The sequence below is a fragment of the Pinus tabuliformis genome, chromosome 6, assembly GCF_031772625.1.
Source record: "Pinus tabuliformis cultivar Carrire ecotype Pingquan chromosome 6, CPIR1, whole genome shotgun sequence".
In the NCBI taxonomy this organism is placed as follows: Eukaryota; Viridiplantae; Streptophyta; class Pinopsida; order Pinales; family Pinaceae; genus Pinus; species Pinus tabuliformis.
In genome coordinates this window covers 1,097,962,220-1,097,973,350 of record NC_142292.1, presented here as the reverse complement: position 1 = coordinate 1,097,973,350, position 11,131 = coordinate 1,097,962,220, and positions in this window count along the sequence as shown.

Genomic DNA, 11,131 nt, shown 5'->3' with positions numbered 1-11,131 from the left:
CTGGAGCACACAGACTCTCTAACTCTCTCTGTGTTTTTCTTAACTCTGGCTCGATGTTGCCTTTGCTTCTTTAGGTCAGCTCGGCTTCTTCTCTCTACTTTCGGCTTACTGCCTACTGCTCTTAGCTTTCTGCTTCTGCTTTTTTCTCTCTCTATCAGTTTGTGGCTTTAACTTCTTTGAGGGGTTTGCCCTGCGATATGTGATTAGCGACTTGTCGCTAATCGCATATCGGAAACAACCCTTGTTTCTTGAAATGACCTCTGGATTTGCTAATTTGTGATAGCGCGCGTTACCATGGGCCGATGGTTTGTGCGCTTGACTAACGGTCCTTGTTGCTCCGCGCTGATCACAAATTGCAATAGTTACGAGGATACCTCTGATAAGCTTGATCTTCACAAGATTTGTAGCCTTTGGCATAATTTTTGAAGAGTTCATGAAAACTTAAAGAGTGTTCTAGGATCCAATTTGGATTACGACCTTCCCACTGAAAAAGCTTTTGGACCACCAAAAGTTGGTTTTTAAGTATCAATCAAGTGAGGATATAGATTCCTCACTTGCCCAATTTTTATCCATCTTGCACTGTTTGGTTTTGAACCTTTGAGTCCAATCCTGAGGTACTCAACATCCCCTCTGCGCGTAGTTCTCACCTTCTTGTCCAGAACTGTCTTCATGCAATTCATTGAGATATTCAAGCAATAGATCATCAATAGAAGGCAATCGACTTTGCTCTTCAAGATCTTCAATCAATGAAGGTTCAAACAATCTCAAGCTTTTTGCATTAACTACTGAATAGATTTGCATGTAAGTTGGCAAATCAAGGCGAAAATCATTCTCACCGATTTTCTCAAGTATCTTGAAAGGTCCATACCTTATTGGCTTCAGCTTCTTACCTTCACCTTGCATTCTATCTTTGCTGATATACAGCCAGACTTGATCACCAACTTGGAAACTATGCTCAATCTGATGCTTATCATGCCTTGCCTTGTACTTGGCTTGGCTCTTTTCCAGTTGTTCCTGTACTGCACGGTGAATCTCTTGGATTTGTTTAATGAACTTGGTTGCCTTGTCCACATCACTGTCTCCATCAATCGCTATGTCTTTACCAAAGACAAAATCCAAGGGAGACCTTGGTGTGAAACCAAAACAGGTCTCGAAAGGAGATTTCTGTGTAGAAGAATGTTTAGCCCGGTTGTAAGCATGTTGCACATAACACAAATGTTCATCCCAAAGCTTGGGGTGCTTGCTACAATAGCCTTTGAGCAACTGGATCACTGTCCTGTTGACCACCTCTGTTTGGCCATCTGTTTGCGGATGAAAAGCTGTGCTCTTCTTCAATTTGGTGTCCATCAATTCCCACAGACTTGACCAAAATTTCCCAAGAAATCAGGAATCTCGATTAGATACAATGGAAGTGAGTAATCCAAAATGAACCCATACATGCTGAAAGAACAACTTTGCTATTTGTTCAGCTGTAATTTGTTTTTTACAAGGTATTAAAATACACATTTTGCTGAACCTATCCACAATAACATATAAATAATCATGACCTTTTCTATATTTAGGCAGTCCCCCAACAAAGTCCATGGAATCACTTTCCCAAGGATGAGAAGGAACTGGTAGTGGAGTGTTCAAGCCTAGTTTTCTATTGTTGGGCTTGCTTTTAGCGCGCATGGTACACCTTCTTACATATCTAGAAACTGTTTCATTCAGTTTTGGCCAATAACAAAACCTTTGCAGCTGTGCAACTGTTTTACTTACATCAAAGTGACCTGATATTAGAGAAGTGTGTGCTTCTCGAATTATCTTTACTCTTTTGGTTTGAGGAATGCATAAATTTCCAAAATGATACAAGAGTTGGTCCTTAACATGATAATCAAATTCTTCGACTTGTTTACCATGACTTAAAGTTGCATATACATCTTTGAAATCTATATCTTGAGCATATTGTTCAATGTAGCTTTCATGCAATACTGAATTGTGCTTAAGTATAGTAGATGCATTTATGATTGGTCTAGACAACATATCTGCAACTTTATTGTGTATGCTCTTTTTATATCTGATGACAAGATGAAACTGTTGTAGAAAACTCATCCACCTATAGTGTCTTGATTGTTGCAACTTAGTTTGTGAGTGTAAATATTGAAGTGGTTGATGATCAATATGTATAACTGTCTCTTTTCCCACTAGATAACGTTTCCATTTTTTCACACTCTGTACTAATGCATACAATTCTTTATCATATGTGGGATAATTAACTACTGCAGAATTAAATGTCTCAAAATGATAACATATGGGTTTACCATGCTGCATGAACACTGTTCCTGTTGACACCTAATCCTCATGATTGGGTGAATTTATGTAAATAATTAAATTAGGTATGTGAACAGTCATCAGGAGATGAACTGAACAGTCACTCCCTACAGTATATAACAAAGACCTACCTAATGGAATAAGATGAATCAGTTTTCTGCCTAATGGAGTTACTGCCTGGCCTGACATGGTATTAGAGCCAGCTCCTTGTTTTAGCTCTTATGCTCCTGTAACTCCTCTGTCTGCCATATCCCCTCTGTCCTCTGCCATATTCCTTTCCAGCGCTGCCTCTGTCCATAACGCATTTGTCCATATTCAAAAAAAAAACCGATGCCAGGCGCTGCAAACTCACTATCGACCGCCCATTTTTTACTACACCTCATTATTGAACGTTGTTTTGACATTATTGAAACACTGTGCTGCTCTTTTCATTATTGAAACATTGTGCTGCTCTTTTCATTCCATCTCAAATTTAAACGATGTGCTACTATTTTCAATCCATTGAAACGTTGTATGCACCCCCGCCTGTCTGTCAGTCGCACCATTTGCAAATCACGCCATTAGGTTGGGAGCTGGAGACTCGACATCATTGACAACGCTGTATTTATGCCTTGATACCTTAAGCTCATCTCTTGAATGCTTAAGCTCGTCTATGTGAACGTTGTCTATATGTGAATGTTGTCTATTGAACGTTGTTCTATATGTGAACGTTGTCTATATGTGAACGCTGCTCATATATGTGAACGTTGTCTATGTGAACGCTGCTCATATATGTGAACGCTGTCTATTGAAATCAGAGGAGACTACCATCTTTATTAGCCAAATCCTGGTTTACACACAGCCCCATTCCTCTTGTTGTTTTGCGGTGGAGGATTTTGGTACCAGAATGTAAGTTTATGGTTTACACACAATCCCATTCCTCTCGTTGTTTTGCGGTGGAGGATTTTGGTACCTGCGCTTGCTCTTTTCCTCTCGTTGTTTTGTGGTGGAGGATTTTGGTAGAGCAAGTGTTGCACTGACATCTTTGAGGTGTGTCCCTACTTGAGCCACGGGTGTGGGGCCTTCCCGACCATGAGTTTTGTGGTCTTCTCTTTGTTCGGTGCGGACTGTCGATGAAAACAATGTGAATGTGCTTAGCGATTTTCCATATGTGACCATTTCATTGTCTCTCGGCTATATTTATCTCTTATTGAAAGTTAATGGGGATTTGATTTTCACATGGATAAAGGCCACATGGACTTTGGTGAATTTTAAACTCGTGTGAAAGGATTGGGCATCCCATGCTGTATACTGCGCATGCATTGAATGATTTTTATTGGTAGCTGTGAAAGTCATTTCTTGTCTGTGTATTGATGTTGTGATGACAGTGATTCAATGGGTACATGAAAATCTTATGTTAGAAATTTTAGTGGACGATAATACCCTTTGAGAATGCCCTTTTGAGTACATTTTTACTGTATATTGGCAGAAGTATTTTTTTCTATCAGCATTTTTTTTTTTTACAGAATGCATTCAATCATATCCATGGTAGGAATAGTTCTCACTGGCAAGGAGAACTATCATGAATGGTCCCGGATGATAAAACACACCCTCATCTTCAATGAGTTGTGGAAAGGAGTGTGTGTCGGAGAAGGAGACAATGACCCAGTACAGCCTACCTCAGACAAAGAGCTCGCAATTTGGGAAAACAAGAACAGAAAAGCCTATGCATTAATCACAACATCTGTAAATGAAGAGGTGAGTCGCCATATTTCGTCATATTCAACTTCCTTTGAAGCCTTACAAAAGCTGAAAGAACTCTATGACTCACATTCTGCACTTGAAGTTGTTCAACTCATGATTAAACTCTTCACTCTTGAACTGAAAAATAATGATCCTCTTGTTCTTGCATCTGAAGTAAAGTCTATAATGCATGATATAAATTCCACTAAGGTTGAGCTGGATATCCCTCTTATTGCTTTTCTCAAGGCACTTTATCCTACTTACTCCAATTATCTTGAGTCTTTGCAAGCAGATGGAAATCTCAAAGATATAACCTTTGACTCTCTTGTGAAAAAGTTTGTTGAAAGAGAAAAAGCTTTTGGAAAGAAGACAGCCCCTGAATATTCTGAAGAGACTGTGTGCCTTGCTCATAAAGAAAAGCATCCTGCTCAAGTTTCTACAAGAGGAAGAGGTGGACGAAGAGGAAGAGGAATATATTTCAGAGGTAGGGGGGTAGACATTCTCAGGGAGAAAAGGCAGATTTGCATTGCATTCGCTGCAAAAGAAATGGATCACATGATGCCTCTACATGCAAGCTACCATGGGACAAAATTGAGCAGAAAAGAAATCAACAGAAAGGTAAAACTGATGATACAGACAAAGGTAAAGCACCTGAATCGGCTCACTATGTTGAGGCATAATGTAACATTGGGGTAAATGAAGATTTGTTTAATGCTTCACTTGCTTCCTGGAAAAATGATTGGTTGCTTGATTCAGGAGTAACCTGTCACATGACTCATAGAAAAGATTTTTTTGAAGATTTTACTGACAATGTTGATGGAGCAGTATACTTTGCAGATCAATCAAAAATCAAGCCATCAGGGCTTGGCACAATCAGGCTTAAACTACCTGGTCTTCCATACTTTCTTCTGGATCATGTTCTATATCTCCCACAGCTCAAGAGAAACTTGTTGTCCTTGGTCCACATCCGCCAGCAAGGTCACTCCATTCATATGCTTGATGGCAAGCTTGAGGTAAGAAAAGCATCTGACCACTCACTTGTCATGAGGGGAATAGAAGAAGAAAGGCTTCTCAAACTGCAAGGAACCTCTGCTCATGCACAACATTTCTCATATATTTCTCATCATGAAGAAGGTACACTTCCATCAAGTTTATTATGGCATGCTAGATTTGGACATTTAAACTATGACAGTCTCCGCTTATTGAAGAAAAATGGTGTTGCTGGTTTGCATACAATTCCTAGGAAACTTAAGCAATGTGATGCTTGCATTCTAGGAAAGAATAGCAAACAGTCTTTTCATGATTCACATTCAAGAGCACATAGGAAGATTGAACTAATTCATTCAGATTTATGTGGTCCAATGCCTGTTCCTTCTGCAAATGGAAATAAATATATCATGACATTTATTGATGACTACACCAGAATGTGTTGGGTTTATTTATTGAAGAACAAATCTGATGCTTTTCAAACATTCAAGAATTTTCATAAATGGATGAAAATGATGCACAGTCTCATATTGGGTCTATTCGCACTGATAATGGAAAAGAATACACATCAAATGAATTTGAAAACTATCTTCGCCAACAAGGGATCAAACATTAAACAACTGTGCCTTATAATCCCCAACAGAATGGTGTAGCTGAAAGAATGAATAGAACAATCTTGAATATGGTACGATCCATGCTTTTCTTCAAAAATGTAAAGATAATGTTTTGGGTTGATGTTGTTCTATGTGCTGCATATATAAAGAATAGATGTCCATCTAATGTTATAAGAAACAAGACTCCTTATGAATTGTGGTATGGACATGTTCCTTCGATAAAACATCTCAGGGTCTTTGGTTCCACCTGTTATGCTTTGATACCAAAGGTACATAGAAACAAACTTGGTGCTAGAAGTCGTAAGTGTATCTTCCTGGGGTATTCAAACACCTCCAAAGCATACCGCCTCTATGGTGAAGTAAATAAAAAGTTTGTTGTATCTAGAGATGTAATTTTTCTTGAATCATCCAAAACTGACAATGTTGTTGAGCGGCAACTTGATCGCTTGGATAAATTCGCAAAAACAAAATCATTTCAAGAATTTGATAATCAGATTCCACATCTTGAAGGGGGGATTCCTATACTAGATCAACATGTGGAATCTTCTTCTGAAGAACAGTCTCCCCCGCATGAAACTCCAACAACGAATGATGCTTTAAGTGATGTAATTGATAGAATTGGGAGACTCAATCAACAAAGCAGCCTGGACCATCTCAGAAAGGTCCCCCAAAGTGGCTGATGAAGACACTTGAAAGTGTTCATCCTGATGAAATTGGAAAAACATGAACCAGAAATTCAAACCGACAAAATGGAGGTGATGTAGATGACTCTAATTCACCTGTTGATATGGATGTTTCTTATGCTTGTGAATTGAAATTGTCTACAGATTTTGAACCAACTTCCTTCAAAGAAGCTGCTTCTCATGATGAATCAAAAGAAGCGATGCAAAAGGAGTATGATGCCCTCATAAAGAACGACACTTGGAAGCTGGTTGATCATCCATTTGGAACCAAACCAATTGGCTGCAACTGGGTCTACAAGAACAAGTATAAAGCTGATGGCTCACTTGACAAGCACAAAGCTAGGCTTGTGGCAAAAGGTTTTGCACAAAAGGAAGGGGTCAATTATGAGGAGACCTTTGCCCCCACAAAAAAATGGGCCACCATCCGGACACTCTTTGCACTAGCAGCTCAGAATGGTTGGAAAGTCCATCAAATGGATGTAAAAACTGCTTTCTTGAATGGAGATCTAAAAGAGAATGTTTTATGTCCCAGCCTTAAGGATTTGCTGTGAAAGGACATGAACATAAAGTATGCAAACTTGTGAAGTCCTTGTATGGCCTCAAACAAGCACCGCGAGCCTGGTATGAAAAACTAACTGAGCATCTTCTGAAACTCAATTTCAATCATTTTGATCTTGATGATGCAACTTTATTTGTCAAGAAAGTTGGCAAAACAGTTGTATATCTTGTGGTATATGTAGATGATCTTTTAATGACAGGGAACAATGAAAGCTACATTGCATCCATAAAGAAGGAATTGGGAAAAAGTTTTGAAATGACTGGTTTGGGCTATGTTCATTACTATCTTAGCATTGAAGTAACCCAACATCCAAAGTCCATATTTCTTTCTCAAAAGAAATACATTGGAGATTTGTTGAACAGGTTTGGCATGACAGAGTGCAATCCTCTTACTACTCCAATGGAACAAAACTTGAAGCTCACATCTATTGAAGGAAAGGAATTTGAGGATGCAACAAAGTATAGACAGCTTGTAGGAAGTCTCAACTACCTAACTACCACCAGACCAGACATTTCATTTGCTATTGGAATCCTCTCCAGGTTTATGCAAAAGCCTTGTGAGGGACATTGGTCTGCTGCAAAAAGAGTTCTAAATTACTTGAAGGGAACTCAAGACTTTGGAATCAAGTACACACAGGTGGATGAATTCAGCTTGATCAGATACTTTGATTCAGACTTCGATGGAGACAAAGAAACTGGGGTATCTACTTCAGAATATGCTATGAGTCTTGGATCAGGAGCTGTCTCCTGGAGATCATGCAAACAATCAGTTCCAACAGATTCCACAACAGAAGCAGAATACGTGGTAGCAGCTGAAGCAACAAAAGAAATTGTGTGGCTCAAGAAAATTCTTGAAGATTTGCAGGTAAAACAAGCACAATCAACTCCACTCATGATTGACAACACCTCTGCAATAAAGTTGGCCAAGAACCCAAAGTTCCATGATCGAACAAAGCACATCAATACTAAATATCATCTGATTCAACATCATGTTGAGGCCAAAACAATCCATCTCCATCATTGTTCCACAAATGAGCAAATTGCAGACATCTTCACCAAAGCGCTTGGAAGGGAAAAGCTTGAACGATTCAGAATGATGCTTGGACTCACCAACATCCCTTCAGATTAAGGGGGGGAATGTTGACACCTAATCTTCATGATTGGGTGAATTTATGTAAATAATTAAATTAGGAATGTGAACAGTCATCGGGAGATGAACTGAACAGTCACTCCCTATTGTATATAACAAAGACCTACCTAATGGAATAAGATGAATCAGTTTTCTGCCTAATGGAGTTACTGCTTGGCCTGACAATTCCCATAGCATAGTCACTAGCATCCATTTCAAACTCAAAGGGTCTTTGAAGATTGGGCAGTGCTAGTACTGGTGCTGTACTAATCTTTTCTTTCAAAGTGTCGAAGGCTTTCTACTGTTTGCCTCCTCACTGAAACACTTTGTTCAATCCTGTTAAAGCATGTAAGGGAGCTACAATCAAGGAAAAGTTAGAAATAAACTTTCTCCAATACTGTGCTGCTCCTAGGAAGCTTCTAATTTCTATAGCAGATTTGGGTTTAGGCCAATTTACTATGACTGCAACCTTAGAGGGATCTATCTTCAATTCACCACCCCCTACAATATGACCCAAATAATTCAAAGATGTTTTGCCAAATTCACATTTTGATAACTTAACATAAAGATTTTCTCTTTTCAAAACATCTAGAGTCTGTTTTACATGCTTCAAATGTTCTTCCCATATTTTACTAAATACAAGAATGTCATATAGATATACAATGACAAAATCATCAATAAAAGGCCTGAGTACATCATTCATTACTCTCATGAAAGTAGCAGGAGCATTAGTTAAGCCAAAAGGCATAACTAACCACTCATACAATCCCTGCTTTATTTTGAAAGCAGTCTTCCATGCATCTTGCTCTGCAACTCTGACCTGATGGTAGCCACTATGCAAGTCCAACTTGGAAAAGTAAACAACTTCTTTCAACTGATCTAATAGATCATCTATGCAAGGAAGGGGATAACGATTTTTGATCGTTATCTTATTCAATGCTCGGTAGTCAATGCACATTCTCCATGAGCCATCTTTCTTTCTCACCAAGACAATTGGAGACCCACACGGTGATGTGCTAGGTCTTATGAACCCTTTCTCGAGTAGCTCCTGTACCTGCTTCTTGATTTCTGCATTCTCTAAAGCAAACAACCTATACATTCCGATGTTAGGCAATGAAACATCTTGCTACAAATTAATATCATGTACTATTTCCTTTTTGGGTGGCAGACCTTTAGGTTCTTGAAATAACATATCATATTTTGAAACAATTTTTTCTAAATCAGCTTGTTGTTTAGCATTACAGCCCTCAAATACATTGGTTTTATCAGGTTTCTTTTCCTTTACAACCATCAGTAAAAATTGTTTGCATGAATTTACAATTCTTTTCATCTGCCCTGAGTTTATGAGAGTATAATTATTCTTGAGTTTATGAGCTCTTACAATATATTCGATTCCATGTTTAACGAGTTGATACTTGTTTTCATCTCTATACAAAATGGTTTTTCTATCATACAAGTAAGGACTTCCTAAAACAATTCCACATATATCCAAGGGAACAATATCTAACTCAACCTCATCTACAAATGCTGACCCAAAAGAAAACCTAAGTTTACATTGTCTAGTCACTTGTAGCTTTGCTTTATCACATACCCAACCCAATGGATATGGCTTCTTGTGAGGTGTGGTTAGTAATCCCAGCTTCTTTACAATTGCTTCAGAAATTAAGTTTACTTGTGAGCCACTACCAAACAAAGTATCAATCTTTTGATGCTTGGAAATAACTCTAATATGAAAAAGCTCATGTCTTTTCTTCTAATTTTCTTCATTATCAGTAGATTGTGCATAATTACTAGTAGATGCTTCAGAATTTTTACCTTTTATACCTATGGTTGTGATTATTGTTTCATCCCCTGAGTCTGACCCCAAATCCTTCTAAATAGCTACAACAGTCTTCTTCTTTTTGCCATCGTACTTCTTGGGCCTCAGCTCCGGATGCAGAATCCAGTAGTGTTCATCATCATGCCCATCCTTCTTGCAGTGAGTGCATGAAGGCTTGGTCTTTTGTACAGTATCTGTCTTCCTCTCTTTCCATTTATACTTTCTCTTTTCCTTGTTCTTGCGTGCAGTGGGTTTTGACGATCCCCCAACTTTTGGGTTCACATTCTTGCCTCTAGCCTCTAGATGTGTACCCTAAATAGATACCTCATTTATGCTAGTGGGATTAAACATGAGAATGGTGTGCTTTAAATAGCTGTGTGGACCACCTTTATACTTCAGCAGAGTTTCAGGTGAGTCTAAAGAAATTCCTAGAATCAAAGATCTTTTTCTAAATTCTTGGGTGTAACTTTGTACACTTTGCCCTTTTAATTGGCGAAGAGTTTTCCAACTAATCATCGTCTGCTGCATATAAGCTAGTGGATAGAATTGTTTTTTAATTGCAGAAACAAATTCACTCCAGACATAAAGAATTTTACCATGCTTCTTCATGTCAGCTTGTGTTCTGCCTTCCCACCATACCAAGGCAGTTCCTCCAAGGCGTACGCTGGCCAGTTGAATCTTACTTCTGTTTGAATCAATGCTCTGCACCCTGCAATATACATCAATCTGTCTAATCCAGTTATCTAGCTTTTCTGTATTCAATTCTTCGTCATAAACTAGCAAATCAAACTTCACATCTAATTTAATCAAAGAAGGTTTCTTCTTTTTCTTTTCAGGGCTTTCTTTATGTGAAGAAGATGATGATGAAGGTGATGATGGGGGAGATGGTGGAGAGGGCTTCTCTTCTTTTCCTTTGCCTTCTGGGTGGGCAACTAGAAGAGGTTCTTCTACTCCTTTATCTTGTTTGGAGGTTGATGACTCTTCACCTCTACCTCTCTTAAATTCTCTATACATTTCTTCTACCATGGCTCTCATGGTCATGAAACTGTCCATGAATTGGGAGTCTGATTCCAAGGGACTTTCTTCTGCCATTTTCCTCCTAGGATAGACTCTTCCAATTTATGGGTTAGCTTCAACCAACTCTCCTTCTCCTAATTTAAGCTTTGTCCTAGATAGCATTCAACAAAAAAGAATCCAGCACAAGCTTGTCTAACCTTAGCAACCTAGAGCTTTGATACCACTTGATCTGAAATTGATCTAAGACAATTAAATAAGGTATTACAGACTCATTTGCATGGATGTGCCTATG